Source organism: Panulirus ornatus, chromosome 50, assembly GCF_036320965.1.
Source record: "Panulirus ornatus isolate Po-2019 chromosome 50, ASM3632096v1, whole genome shotgun sequence".
NCBI lineage: Eukaryota > Metazoa > Arthropoda > Malacostraca > Decapoda > Palinuridae > Panulirus > Panulirus ornatus.
The window spans coordinates 22,431,113-22,443,901 of record NC_092273.1 but is presented as its reverse complement, the minus strand read 5'-3'; the positions used below and the strand labels follow the sequence as shown (position 1 = coordinate 22,443,901).

General features: G+C 46.3%; 1 protein-coding gene and 1 long non-coding RNA gene across 4 annotated transcripts in view; one reads left to right on the top strand and one right to left on the bottom strand.

Moving 5' to 3' along the window:
- Window positions 1–12,789, bottom strand: part of LOC139764663 (uncharacterized) — a 146,278-nt gene that overhangs the window by 75,455 nt on the left and 58,034 nt on the right. The gene's annotated exons all lie outside the window — the stretch shown is intronic.
- The window catches only part of LOC139764658 (RRP15-like protein), a 106,613-nt gene continuing 104,784 nt past the window's right edge, over window positions 10,961–12,789 (top strand). The window contains exon 1 of one of the 3 annotated variants that reach the window (XM_071691520.1): window positions 10,961–11,979. The gene's annotated coding sequence lies outside the window, so the exon portion shown is untranslated. Of the gene's footprint in view, window positions 12,153–12,789 lie in introns of all 3 variants that reach the window. The other 2 variants (XM_071691519.1, XM_071691518.1) reach the window with 2 other exon arrangements.

Below are 12,789 nucleotides of genomic sequence, written 5' to 3'. Positions count from 1 at the left end.
AATGATGGGGTAAGAGGGGAGCACATGCGAGGGAGCTGAGGAGGCTTTGGACGTAGGAAGATGAGTGAGGGAAGGATGATTAAGAGGGTAGATATGTCAGAGGTAGAGAGAACAAGGAAAATAGGGAAGCTAAGAAGGAGGTGGAAGAATGGAGTGAAAGATGCTTAGAAGGTTCGAGGTCTGAACATGAAGGAGTATGCAAGGCGTAGAAGGGATAGAGTAAGTCGTAGCAATGTGATTTATAGGGGACGACGCGCTTTCAATGGAGTGAACCAGGACATATGAAACATCCGAGATAAACCATGGAAAGTCAGTGGGACCTGGATGTGGATAGGGAGCTCTGGTTTCGGTGCATTATACAAGACAGCTACAGAATGAATGTGAAAGAATGAGGCCATTTTTTTTAAGCTTGTTCCTGGCGATAACTCGCTAACAACGGAAACGGCGAACATAAAAAAAAAAATAACATATACGTATGTGCGTTTCTAGACTCCGCCGGGAACTGGTCAAATCCCATGTGGAGAGAGAGAGAGAGAGAGAGAGAGAGAGAGAGAGAGAGAGAGAGAGAGAGAGAGAGAGAGAGAGAGAGAGAGAGAGAGAGAGATTCTGATTGGTGTTACCGGACTCCGCCTCCTCAAGGTTATACCGCAGTGAAAAGTCACCTTGGGGAAGGGCTGTATCGCTGGGAGTGCAATCTCTTCCAAGAACTTCTCACTCTAAAGGAGCCTGCATTTCCCTGATACTGGAAGTAGCGCATTCTTGGGCTGGGTAATCATCAGTAAGGAAAGAATTATATCCCTATAGGCTTAAATCCACTTAAATAACGATAAATCTTGTTTCATATTTCTATAGGATGATGTCCTCACTGTTCAATGAATTCGTAGTTTTTTTAAAAGCTAATTTTTTTCTTTCAGATGCACAAAGGTGAAATTGTAGCTGAGTTCGTGTTTCGTCTGAAAAAAAAAAAAAAATCTGTCCTGTAATTGTCCTGGAATCATTACGTTAACGATGGGAAACATATAACCTTTCTGGTCACCGATTAGGTTAAGTCCTTACGGAATTATTCACACTCACAATGACCCTTTTCACGCAGACCATATTCAAAACCTTCCCACATATAACTAAAAAAGAAAGAAAAAAAAAAGATTGATATGATCTTCATGAATCCTACCCGTATGACCCCCATATAAATAACGCCCGCATTCGAAAGTAAAATTGCCGTTCTATACATACACACAATACTCGAGAGCTGCATTATACATATGCTATACATGACTTGTATGATCACCGGCCGGCCAGGGTCTGTTAATAATTCATAACCCGGTACATACATTTGTCTCGACCCGTGCAAACTGCCCATCGCTGTCAGCCGCACTGGTGGTGGTGATCCACAATTTATTACGAGTCGTGTTTCCATGCGGTACTGAAGCCTGACACACACACACACACACACACGTCCATAAATGATGGTCGTGTGTTGTATATTGCTTACCAACGCTTATCATCCTGCCTGCGTTGCCGACTACATTCAGCTGTCAAAATGAAGTCCACTTGAAAAGAAAATACTGATTTCTTTTTGAAGACACAGGACGTATTGATTGATGCACGTTCGTATATGTTTTAGATCTTTGAGTTTGGCTTTGTCACTGATAGTACCTGGCTAGCCTTCCCGTGGTAACACAAACACACATACATACATACATACATACATACACACACACACACACACACACACACATACATACATACATACACACACACACACACACACACACACACATATATATATATATATATATATATATATATATATATATATATATATATATATATATATATATATATATATATATATCTTTCTTTTCTTTCAAACTATTCGCCATTTCCCGCGTTCGCGAGGTAGCGTTAAGAACAGAGGACTGGACTTCTAAGAAAATATGCTCACCTGGCCCCCTTCTCTGTTCCTTCTTTTGGAAAATAGAAAAAAAAAAACGAGAGGGGAGAATTTCCAGCCCCCCGCTCCCTCCCCTTTTATTCGCCTTCTACGACACGCAGGGAATACGTGGGAAGTATTCTTTCTCCCCTATCCCCAGGGATATATATATATATATATATATATATATATATATATATATATATATATATATATATATATATACTTTATCCCTGGGGATAGGGGAGAAAGAATACTTCCCACGTATTCCCTGCGTGTCGTAGAAGGCGACTAAAAGGGGAGGGAGCGGGGGGCTGGAAATCCTCCCCTCTCAATTTTTTTTAATTTTCCAAAAGAAGGAACAGAGAAGGGGGCCAGGTGAGGATATTCCCTCAGTGGCCCAGTTCTCTGTTCTTAACGCTACCTCGCTAACGCGGGAAATGGCGAAGTTTGAAAAAAAAAAAAAAAAAAATATATATATATATATACGAACGCCCACATACGCACATAAACATACATATACATACACACACGCAGACATTATATACATACACACGTACACACTCATACTTGCTTGCCTTCATCCATTCCCGTCGCTAACCCGCTCCGCAGGAAAACTGCATCGCTATCCCCTGCTTCAGCGAGGTAGCGTCAGGAAAAGACAAAAAAGGCCACATTCGTTCACCCTCAGTCTCTAAATGTCATGTGTAATGCATCGAAACCACAGCTCCCCATCCACATCCAGGCCCCACAGACCTTTCCATATACATTCGCCATTTCCCGCGTTAGCGAGTAGCATTAAGTACAGAGGACTGAGCCTTAGAGGGAATATCCTCACTTGGCCCCCTTCTCTGTTCCTCCCCTTTCAGTCGCCTCCTACGACACGCTGGGAATAAGCGAGTGGCACTGTGTCACTAAAGAAAAAAGGAATAATCAAGATGAACACCTGGTGGTCTGTGAAAGCCGGTTGTAGAGGAAAAGGAACTTTAAACTTGGAACAGTTTTCGATGAGCAATTATACTGTGCTGAGCTGTTGCGTATAACGAAACATAAATAAAGTATATATAGCGAAAATGGAAGGCACCATCGGCAACTCTAAGCAGGGGTCTGGCGTGCAAACAACACGTTCCTGTTTGCTTGTTCCGCTGTGATCTCGTACTAGACAAAAAAAAACACATAAACATTTTACCTGATGTTACAAAAAAAAAAAATTCCTTTCATGTCTTCTCGTCAAAGGGTATGACGGTCCCATGACTTGAATCACGTGCTGACAGACAAAGAACAGAGCGATCTGTCGTTTTAACTGTGAACTTACCATTCTGGAAGAGGAATGAGCATTTGTGAATAAACCAGAAGTTTTCGCTGTCGGAATGGAACAGTGGCGTCTGTTACATCTTCTCCATCCCACTGCTCTCGTAAATGACATTCCGGGAGGGGCGGTGGGTGCTTTCAGCCCTGGTAGTTGGGTGAAATAAAGCAAGAAATCCACCGCCAGTGTACTTCCTTAATTACCTACGAGCAATTACGCCGAGATATGCCCCCAAAAGAGGAAGGGAAAACCTAGAGTCACGTGTGAGTTATGCTTCGTCCAGTGTAATGTGCAAACTGGAGAGGCCGTGTGTGTGTGTGTGTGTGTGTGTGTGTGTGTGTGTGTGTGTGTGTGTGTGTGTGTGTTTCTGGACTGAAGGCCAGCAGCCCACCATCACCCATGTGTGACACCAAAAGAAACAACAACAACAACAACATTGTCCAGGACCAAAAAAAAAAAAAAAAGTGAAACTTAACAACAGCCACTGAGAGAGAGAGAGAGAGAGAGAGAGAGAGAGAGAGAGAGAGAGAGAGAGAGAGAGAGAGAGAGAGAGAGAGAGACAGAGACAGAGAGAGAGAGAGAGAGAGAGAGAGAGAGAGAGAGATCCCGTATGGAATGAACGGGAATGGCAATGGTGTTTCATATGTGTGTGTGTGTGTGTGTGTGTGTGTGTGTGTGTGTGTGATGGTACTACACGGGGAGGGAGTTCTGCACTGGCAAGGGCCCCCCATCTCGTAGATTTTCTCCACTATAGTCCTGTTAACTTGCGTAAGCTGTCCACATTCACTGTCTCATTATACAGTTAACTCCTCTCGTCCACTATCATAACAAGAGTACTTCTCAACATCTATTCTAACAAGATCCTTCAGTAATATCATGAGCATCATGTCATGCATGGTGGGCCGTACCGTCTCTGGCCCCTTCTGTCATGCATGGTGGGCCGTACCGTCTCTGGCCCCTTCTGTCATGCATGGTGGGCCGTACCGTCTCTGGCCCCTTCTGTCATGCATGGTGGGCCGTGCCGTCTCTGGCCCCTTCTGTCATGCATGGTGGGCCGTACCGTCTCTGGCCCCTTCTGTCATGCAAGGTGGGCCGTGCCGTCTCTGGCCCCTTCTGTCATGCATGGTGGGCCATACCGTCTCTGGCCCCTTCTGTCATGCATGGTGGGCCGTACCGCCTCTGGCCCCTTCTGTCATGCATGGTGGGCCGTACCGTCTCTGGCCCCTTCTGTCATGCATGGTGGGCCGTACCGTCTCTGGCCCCTTCTGTCATGCATGGTGGGCCGTGCCGTCTCTGGCCCCTTCTGTCATGCATGGTGGGCCGTACCGTCTCCGGCCCCTTCTGTCATGCATGGTGGGCCGTGCCGTCTCTGGCCCTCCTCTATTAGTTCTTTGTGCTTCTTTGCGAGAACATATGTTACTTCTGGCCTCATACATGATAATGTAATCGTCTAAGGAGCCCCCCACCCCCACACACACCACCACCTTATCCTTGCCTAGAAATCCAACTCCATAACCTAGCTCCCTAACCTAGCTCCATAACCTCGTTCCATAACCTAGCTCCATAACCTAGCTCCCTAACCTAGCTCCATAACCTCGCTCCATAACCTAGCTCCATAACCTAGCTCCATAACCTAGCTCCCTAACCCAGCTCCCTAACCTAACTCCCTAACCTAGCTCCCTAACCTCGCTCCATAACCTAGCTCCCTAACCTAGCTCCCTAACCTAACTCCCTAACCTAGCTCCCTAACGTAGCTCCATAACCTAGCTCCCTAACCTAGCTCCATAACATCGCTCCATAACCTAGCTCCCTAACATAGCTCCCTAACCTAGCTCCCTAACCTAACTCCCTAACCTAGCTCCCTAACCTAGCTCCCTAACCTAGCTCCATAACATAGCTCCATAACCTAGCTCCCTAACCTAACTCCCTAACCTAGCTCCCTAACCTAGCTCCATAACCTAGCTCCCTAACCTAGCTCCATAACCTAGCTCCCTAACCTAGCTCCATAACCTAGCTCCATAACCTAGCTCCCTAACCTAGCTCCCTAACCTAACTCCCTAACCTAGCTCCCTCACCTAACTCCCTAACCTATATATATATATATATATATATATATATATATATATATATATATATATATATATATATATAATTTTTTTTTTTTTTTTTTTTTTTGCTTTGTCGCTGTCTCCCGCGTTTGCGAGGTAGCGCAAGGAACAGACGAAAGAAATGGCCGAACCCACCCCCATACACATGTATATACATACGTCCACACACGCAAATATACATACCTACACAGCTTCCCATGGTTTAACCCAGACGCTTCACATGCCCTGATTCAATCCACTGACAGCACGTCAACCCCGGTATACCACATCGATCCAATTCACTCTATTCCTTGCCCTCCTTTCACCCTCCTGCATGTTCAGGCCCCGATCACACAAAATCCTTTTCATTCCATCTTTCCACCTCCAATTTGGTCTCCCACTTCTCCTCGTTCCCTCCACCTCCGACACATATATCCTCTTGGTCAATCTTTCCTCACTCATTCTCTCCATGTGCCCAAACCATTTCAAAACACCCTCTTCTGCTCTCTAAACCACGCTCTTTTTATTTCCACACATCTCTCTTACCCTTACGTTGCTTACTCGATCAAACCACCTCACACAACACATTGTCCTCAAACATCTCATTTCCAACACATCCATCCTCCTGCGCACAACTCTATCCATAGCCCACGCCTCGCAACCATACAACATTGTTGGAACCACTATTCCTTCAAACATACCCATTTTTGCTTTCCGAGATAATGTTCTCGACTTCCACACATTCTTCAAGGCTCCCAGAATTTTCGCCCCCTCCCCACCCTATGATCCATTTCTGCTTCCATGGTTCCATCCGCTGCCAGATCCACTGCCAGATATCTAAAACACTTTACTTCCTCCAGTTTTTCTCCATTCAAACTCACCTCCCAATTGACTTGACCCTCAACCCTACTGTACCTAATTACCTTGCTCTTATTCACATTTACTCTTAACTTTCTTCTTTCACACACTTTACCAAACTCAGTCACCAGCTTCTGCAGTTTCTCACATGAATCAGCCACCAGCGCTCTATCAAAGCGAACAACAACTGACTCACTTCCCAAGCTCTCTTATCCCCAACAGACTTCATACTTGCCCCTCTTTCCAAAACTCTTGCATTCACCTCCCTAACAACCCCATCCATAAACAAATTAAACAACCATGGCGACATCACACACCCCTGCTGCAAACCTACATTCACTGAGAACCAATCACTTTCCTCTCTTCCTACACGTACACATGCCTTACATCCTAGATAAAAACTTTTCACTGCTTCTAACAACTTGCCTCCCACACCATATATTCTTAATACCTTCCACAGAGCATCTCTATCAACTCTGTCATATGCCTTCTCCAGATCCATAAATGCTACATACAAATCCCTTTGCTTTTCTAAGTATTTCTCACATACATTCTTCAAAGCAAACACCTGATCCACACATCCTCTACCACTTCTGAAACCACACTGCTCTTCCCCAATCTGATGCTCTGTACATGCTTTCACCCTCTCAATCAATACCCTCCCATATAATTTACCAGGAATACTCAACAAACTTATACCTCTGTAATTTGAGCACTCACTCTTATCCCCTTTGCCTTTGTACAAAGGCACTATGCACGCATTCCGCCAATCTTCAGGCACCTCACCATGAGTCATACATACATTAAATAACCTTACCAACCAGTCAATAATACAGTCACCCCCTTTTTTAATAAATTCCACTGCAATACCATATATATATATATATAAATATATATATATATATATATATATATATATATATATATATATATATATATATATATATATATATATATATATAGGGATATTACATGAGGTCGAGCCTTTATATAGGTCAAGCCCTTGTAACATTATGTTTGAACTCTCGATATCTTAATGTTCTCCAGGACTCGCTCACCATCTTCATCTCACACTGATCACCTGGAGCTATACGTAGTGTTTCCCTACAATGATAACACAACAGGACTGTGCTGCTCCGGCTGTTCCTTGCCTATTCCTCTGTTACAATTCTTTCTAAACCTACCCTAACCTAACCTAACCTACCCTAACCTACCCTAACCTAACCTAACCTACCCTAACTACCCTAACCTAACCTAACTTAACCTCAGTCTTATTACCTGCACCTTAACTAATTATAATTTACAACTCTATCTGTGACGGGCATTAGCGACCCCATCCATCCTTCTGGTGTAGGATGTGGGTGGTTAGGGAGGTGGGTTTGGTGTAAGATGTGGGCGCGGTTTGGGGAGTGGGCCTGGTGTCGGATGTGGGCGTGGTTAGGGGAGTGGGTCTGGTGTAGGATGTGGGCGTGGTTAGGAGGGGTGGGCCTGGTGTAGGATGTGGGCTTGGTTAAGAGGGTGGGCCTGGTGTAGGATGTGGGCGTGGTTAGGGGAGTGGGCCTGGTGTAGGATGTGGGCGTGGTTAGGAGAGTGGGTCTGGTGTAGGATGTGGGCGTGGTTAGGGGAGTGGGCCTGGTGTAGGATGTGGGCGTGGTTAGGGGAGTGGGCCTGGTGTAGGATGTGGGCGTGGTTAGGAGAGTGAGCCTGATGTAGGATGAGGGCGTGGTTAGGAGAGTGGGCCTGGTGTAGGATGTTGGCGTGGTTAAGAGGGTGGGCCTGGTGTAGGATGTGGGTGTGGTTAGAGGGGTGGGCCTGGCGTAGGATGTGGGCGTGGTTAGGAGGGGTGGGCCTGGTGTAGGGTGTGGGCGTGGTTAGGAGGGGTGGGCCTGGTGTAGGATGTGGGCGTGGTTAGGAGAGTGGCCCTGGTGTAGAATGTGGGCGTGGTTAGGAGAGTGGACCTGGTGTAGGATGTGGGCGTGGTTAGGAGAGTGGGCCTGGTGTAGGATGTGGGCGTGGTTAGGAGAGTGGGCCTGGTGTAATATGTGGGCGTGGTTAGGAAGTGGGCTTGGTGTAGGATGTGGGCGTGGTTAGGAGAGTGGGCCTGGTGTAGGATGTGGGCGTGGTTAGGAGAGTGGGCCTGGTGTAGGATGTGGGCGTGGTTAGGAGAGTGGGCCTGGTGTAGGATGTGGGCGTGGTTAGGAGAGTGGGCCTGGTGTAGGATGTGGGCGTGGTTAGGAGAGTGGGCCTGGTGTAGGATGTGGGCGTGGTTAGAGGGTGGGCCTGGTGTAGGATGTGGGCGTGGTTAGGAGAGTGGGCCTGGTGTAGGATGTGGGCGTGGTTAGAGGGTGGGCCTGGTGTAGGATGTGGGCGTGGTTAGGAGAGTGGGCCTGGTGTAGGATGTGGGCGTGGTTAGGAGAGTGGGCCTGGTGTAGGATGTGGGCGTGGTTAGAGGGTGGGCCTGGTGTAGGATGTGGGCGTGGTTAGAGGGTGGGCCTGGTGTAGGATGTGGGCGTGGTTAGAGGGTGGGCCTGGTGTAGGATGTGGGCGTGGTTAGAGGGTGGGCCTGGTGTAGGATGTGGGCGTGGTTAGGAGAGTGGGCCTGGTGTAGGATGTGGGCGTGGTTAGAGGGTGGGCCTGGTGTAGGATGTGGGCGTATATGAGGTGGGGGTGTACAGTGAATGAGTGATGCAGGTGTTTCACTGCCCACTGACACACACTAAGTAGTATAAGGTGTTCCACTGCCCACTGACATGTACTAAGTGGTAGGAGGTGTTCCACTGACCAGTATCACATAGGTGGTAGGAGGTGTTCCACTGACACGTATTAAGTGGTGGTAGGTGTTCCACTGCCCAGTGTCACGTAGTAAGCGGTGGGAGGTGTTCCACCACCCACTGGCATTGAGAAAGACCTTAAGTGGCAGAAAGAATGCAAGTGTCCACTGAGACATGAATATGTGGAAGTGGGTGCACGCCACAGTGGGTGGGAGTAGGTTCTCCCACTGAACGTAAACAGTGGGTGGGAAGAGACGTCCCAGAACTTAAATGGGTACATACATCCACTTGAGACACGGCAGGTGGGTGGGTGTCCACTTGAGAAACAGTAGGTTGGTGTGTGTGTGTGTGTGTGTGTGTGTGTGTGTGTGTGTGTGTGTGTGTGCGTGTGCCACTGAGCACGTGGTACGGATCATCTGAGAAGGTTCAGGTGTTGTTGGTGATCATGATGGAGATGGTAGTGATGATGGTGGTGGTGGTGGGGGTAATGCTGGTGGGAAGTGGTGGAGAAGACAGCGGTGGTGGCGGTGGTGAAAGTGAAGGTGGAGTTGGTGGTGGAAGTGTAGGTAGTGATGGTGAAGATATTGGTGGACGTGGAGGTAGTGGAGGCGATGGTGGAGACAGTGGTGATGGAGGTGGAGGTGGCGGAGGTGGTGGTGGTGGTGGTGCTGGCAGTGATACAAACATGTCGTGTGTGTATATATATATATATAGCCCGGCACACAAAGCTTCCCAAGAACCTTGCGTCTCATTGCTGTAGACCATCACCACCCTCCCTGTCGTCCTTACCCTCCCTGTCGTACCCTCCCTGTCGTCCTTACCCTCCCTGCCTTCTCTGTCACCCTCAGCTTCCTGCCATCCGTGCCCTCCCTGGCGTCCCACCCCTCTCCACCATCACAACCCTCCCTATTGTCCTTATCCTCCCTGGCATGCCTCCCTTCTCTGTCGTCCACATCCTCCCTGCCATCCCTATACTTAATACCTTCCACAAAACATCTCTATCCACCCTATCATATGCCTTCTCCAGATCCATAAATACTACATACAAATCCATCTGTTTTCCTAAGTATTTCTCACATACATTCTTCCAAGCAAACACCTGATCCACACATCCTCTACCACTTCTGAAACCACACTACTCTTCCCCAATCTGATGCTCTGTACATGCCTTCACGCTCTCAATCAATACCCCACTATACAACTTACTATGTATACTCAACGAAATTATACCTCAGTAGTGTGAACACACCTTCATCCCCCTTGCCTTTGTACAATGGCACTATACATGCATTCTGCCAATCCTCAGGCAACTCACCATGAACCATGCATACAGTGACAATCTTTGCCAGTCAAGAACACAGTCACCCTCTTAGTTAACAAATTTAACAGCAATTCTATCCACTTCACCCGCCTTGCCACATTCCATTATGCGCAAAGCTTTCACCACCTCCTCTGTCTTCACCAAACACTCGACAAGCTACATATGCCTAAGCTAGGCGGGAAGATCAGCGGGTTGGGTTACGACAACGTATTAATGCAAATTCAGTGCTAAATGTCGTAGGACAAAGGGCTATGGTAACCTAGTCCGCTACTACACACTACATACCTTTCTACGAGTAACTGCGATGTGATTTTGCCTGGGGCTACCGCGTAGAATATGAAGTCACAGTAGCTAAGTAGGATAGAAGCTTGGAACAGTGATTAAGATACTAATGTACGATGAAGTAAGGGTAATCTGACCTGGGTAATACGTTAGATTTGACCCATTAACGGCTACATTTAGTATGCATTATCTTGTTTTGGACCGTTAGGTACTCGGTTCAGTGTGAACAGTTGCTACCTGCTTGGCTTAATTCAAGTGGTGTTAAGCTAGACAGCTGGTGGAGAGAGAGAGAGAGAGAGAGAGAGAGAGAGAGAGAGAGAGAGAGAGAGAGAGAGAGAGAGAGAGAGAGAGAGAGAGAGAGTTCTCTCGCTGCAAGACATTGCAAAGCTCAGTTTAAGTGGAGTGTGCGTGTGGTAATGTGAGTGAACGTCAATACGTGTGGGTGCAGCAGTAACTTTTAAAGCATTAAGGACAAGCATCACTGTAATCTTATGTCCTCAAGATGTCTCGGCAGTTGCTACATGCAGACACCAAGCAGGAGAGGAAAGACATAAACATCATATTGTAGTCTAAATAAGAACTCAGTTAAGCAAAAGTACGCGTCAGGCTAGTGAACACTACACTAGAACTCAACAGTGCGAGAAGAGACGAGAAACAGACGCAATTACATTTCAGTTATACAAGTAAACTAAACAAGGGTTGATATCAATTCTAGGCAGAAAAATTACAACGCACAGGAACATGTCCGACGTCAAGATATGACGGCAAACTTGGGAAGATTTGACATCTAAAAATATTAAATCGGTGTTCTGACCGACCATATGCAGATAGAGAGAGAGGCATGCACGAAGTATGTAACTTGCATACGTGGGATAGAGAGGTTTCACCTCGGAAACGGAATAGTAAACCATATTAGAACTTAATGAGTAAAACCGATACGATGCACATCAGGCATAAAATAGATAAAGAAAAACGCACGGAGGCGGCCTGAGCCGTGGGCAACCGACCAAGTACAATGTTCGAGGCTTGGGGGACGTAGAGACCGTGGGCCAAAACACCTCACTCGCTGAGATGTCACACTTCCCTCCCCTCAATGCTAATTTCCCAATTCTGCAAAATTAATATTTCCCTAATTCAAGCCGTACATATCATAACAGAAATTCAGCAAATATTCTGAATACACCCTGAGATGACGCAGAGCCAAACAAGCAGACGAAAGGTATTAGAGTTAAATGTTTTACGCGTCTGTTTTGGTCACACGACATCAGTACAGCCCAGCCAGCACCACAGTTACTACTATCAACAGTGACACTGTACATCCCTCGCAACATTATTAGCACCAGGATGTAGACTAGCTGTAGTCGGTGGTGCCCCGTGTTGTAGTAGCGGCTGGAGATAGAAAACAAAAGGCTAAATGCGTGAGTGAGAGTATTTGTTTCGTAGAAAATAGAAATATGTGTTAAGAGGGTGCGCATCTGTGTGGGGCAAGTACGTCTCAGGTGATACAACGAGTTTTATTTCTGAAGTGTTACTGGGTGAACAAAAATGATCAACATGGCGCTCTGTGATGGGGAAGCTGTTTACGAAATTTGTAAGTAATGCATAACTGATATCAACATTTTATACCATAAATGATGTTTGTTCAATTCTAACTTTATACACCACTAATATATATATATATATATATATATATATATATATATATATATATATATATATATATATATATATATATATATATATTTCTCTTAAGAACTGTAGTGGCGGTATTAACTCTAAAGTATGAATCACAAGAACAGTTGCACTGTCATAAACAGAAGCCTTGCATGTAAGGAACCTACATCAGGGAACCTAAATCGTATGCATACTCTGTAGGTTCAAACAACGTCTGGTAAAGTACTTGGAAATACTGGTGTTGGCTTTATAGATCGAGAGGAATAGAGGAAGGTTTCTACCCTTATGATGCCGTACTTAAAGAGTTAGGTTTCTGTTCAAGTTAAGGCGAGCGGAGTTTACATGTCTGTCACAAGTTTTCACTAGGGTTGCTCCGTCTTTCGTGGGTTTCGCGGTGTGTCATGCATGCCACGTGTGTGGGGTCATGGCGTGTCATGCATGGCCTCAGTGAGGTCATGTTTAGGCATGGTTGCTGGGTGGAGGCGGATGACTTTACCAACATAAGGTGCCCATCCAACATTCGGGCATTGCCACTGGTTTTGGAGTGGGGGGAG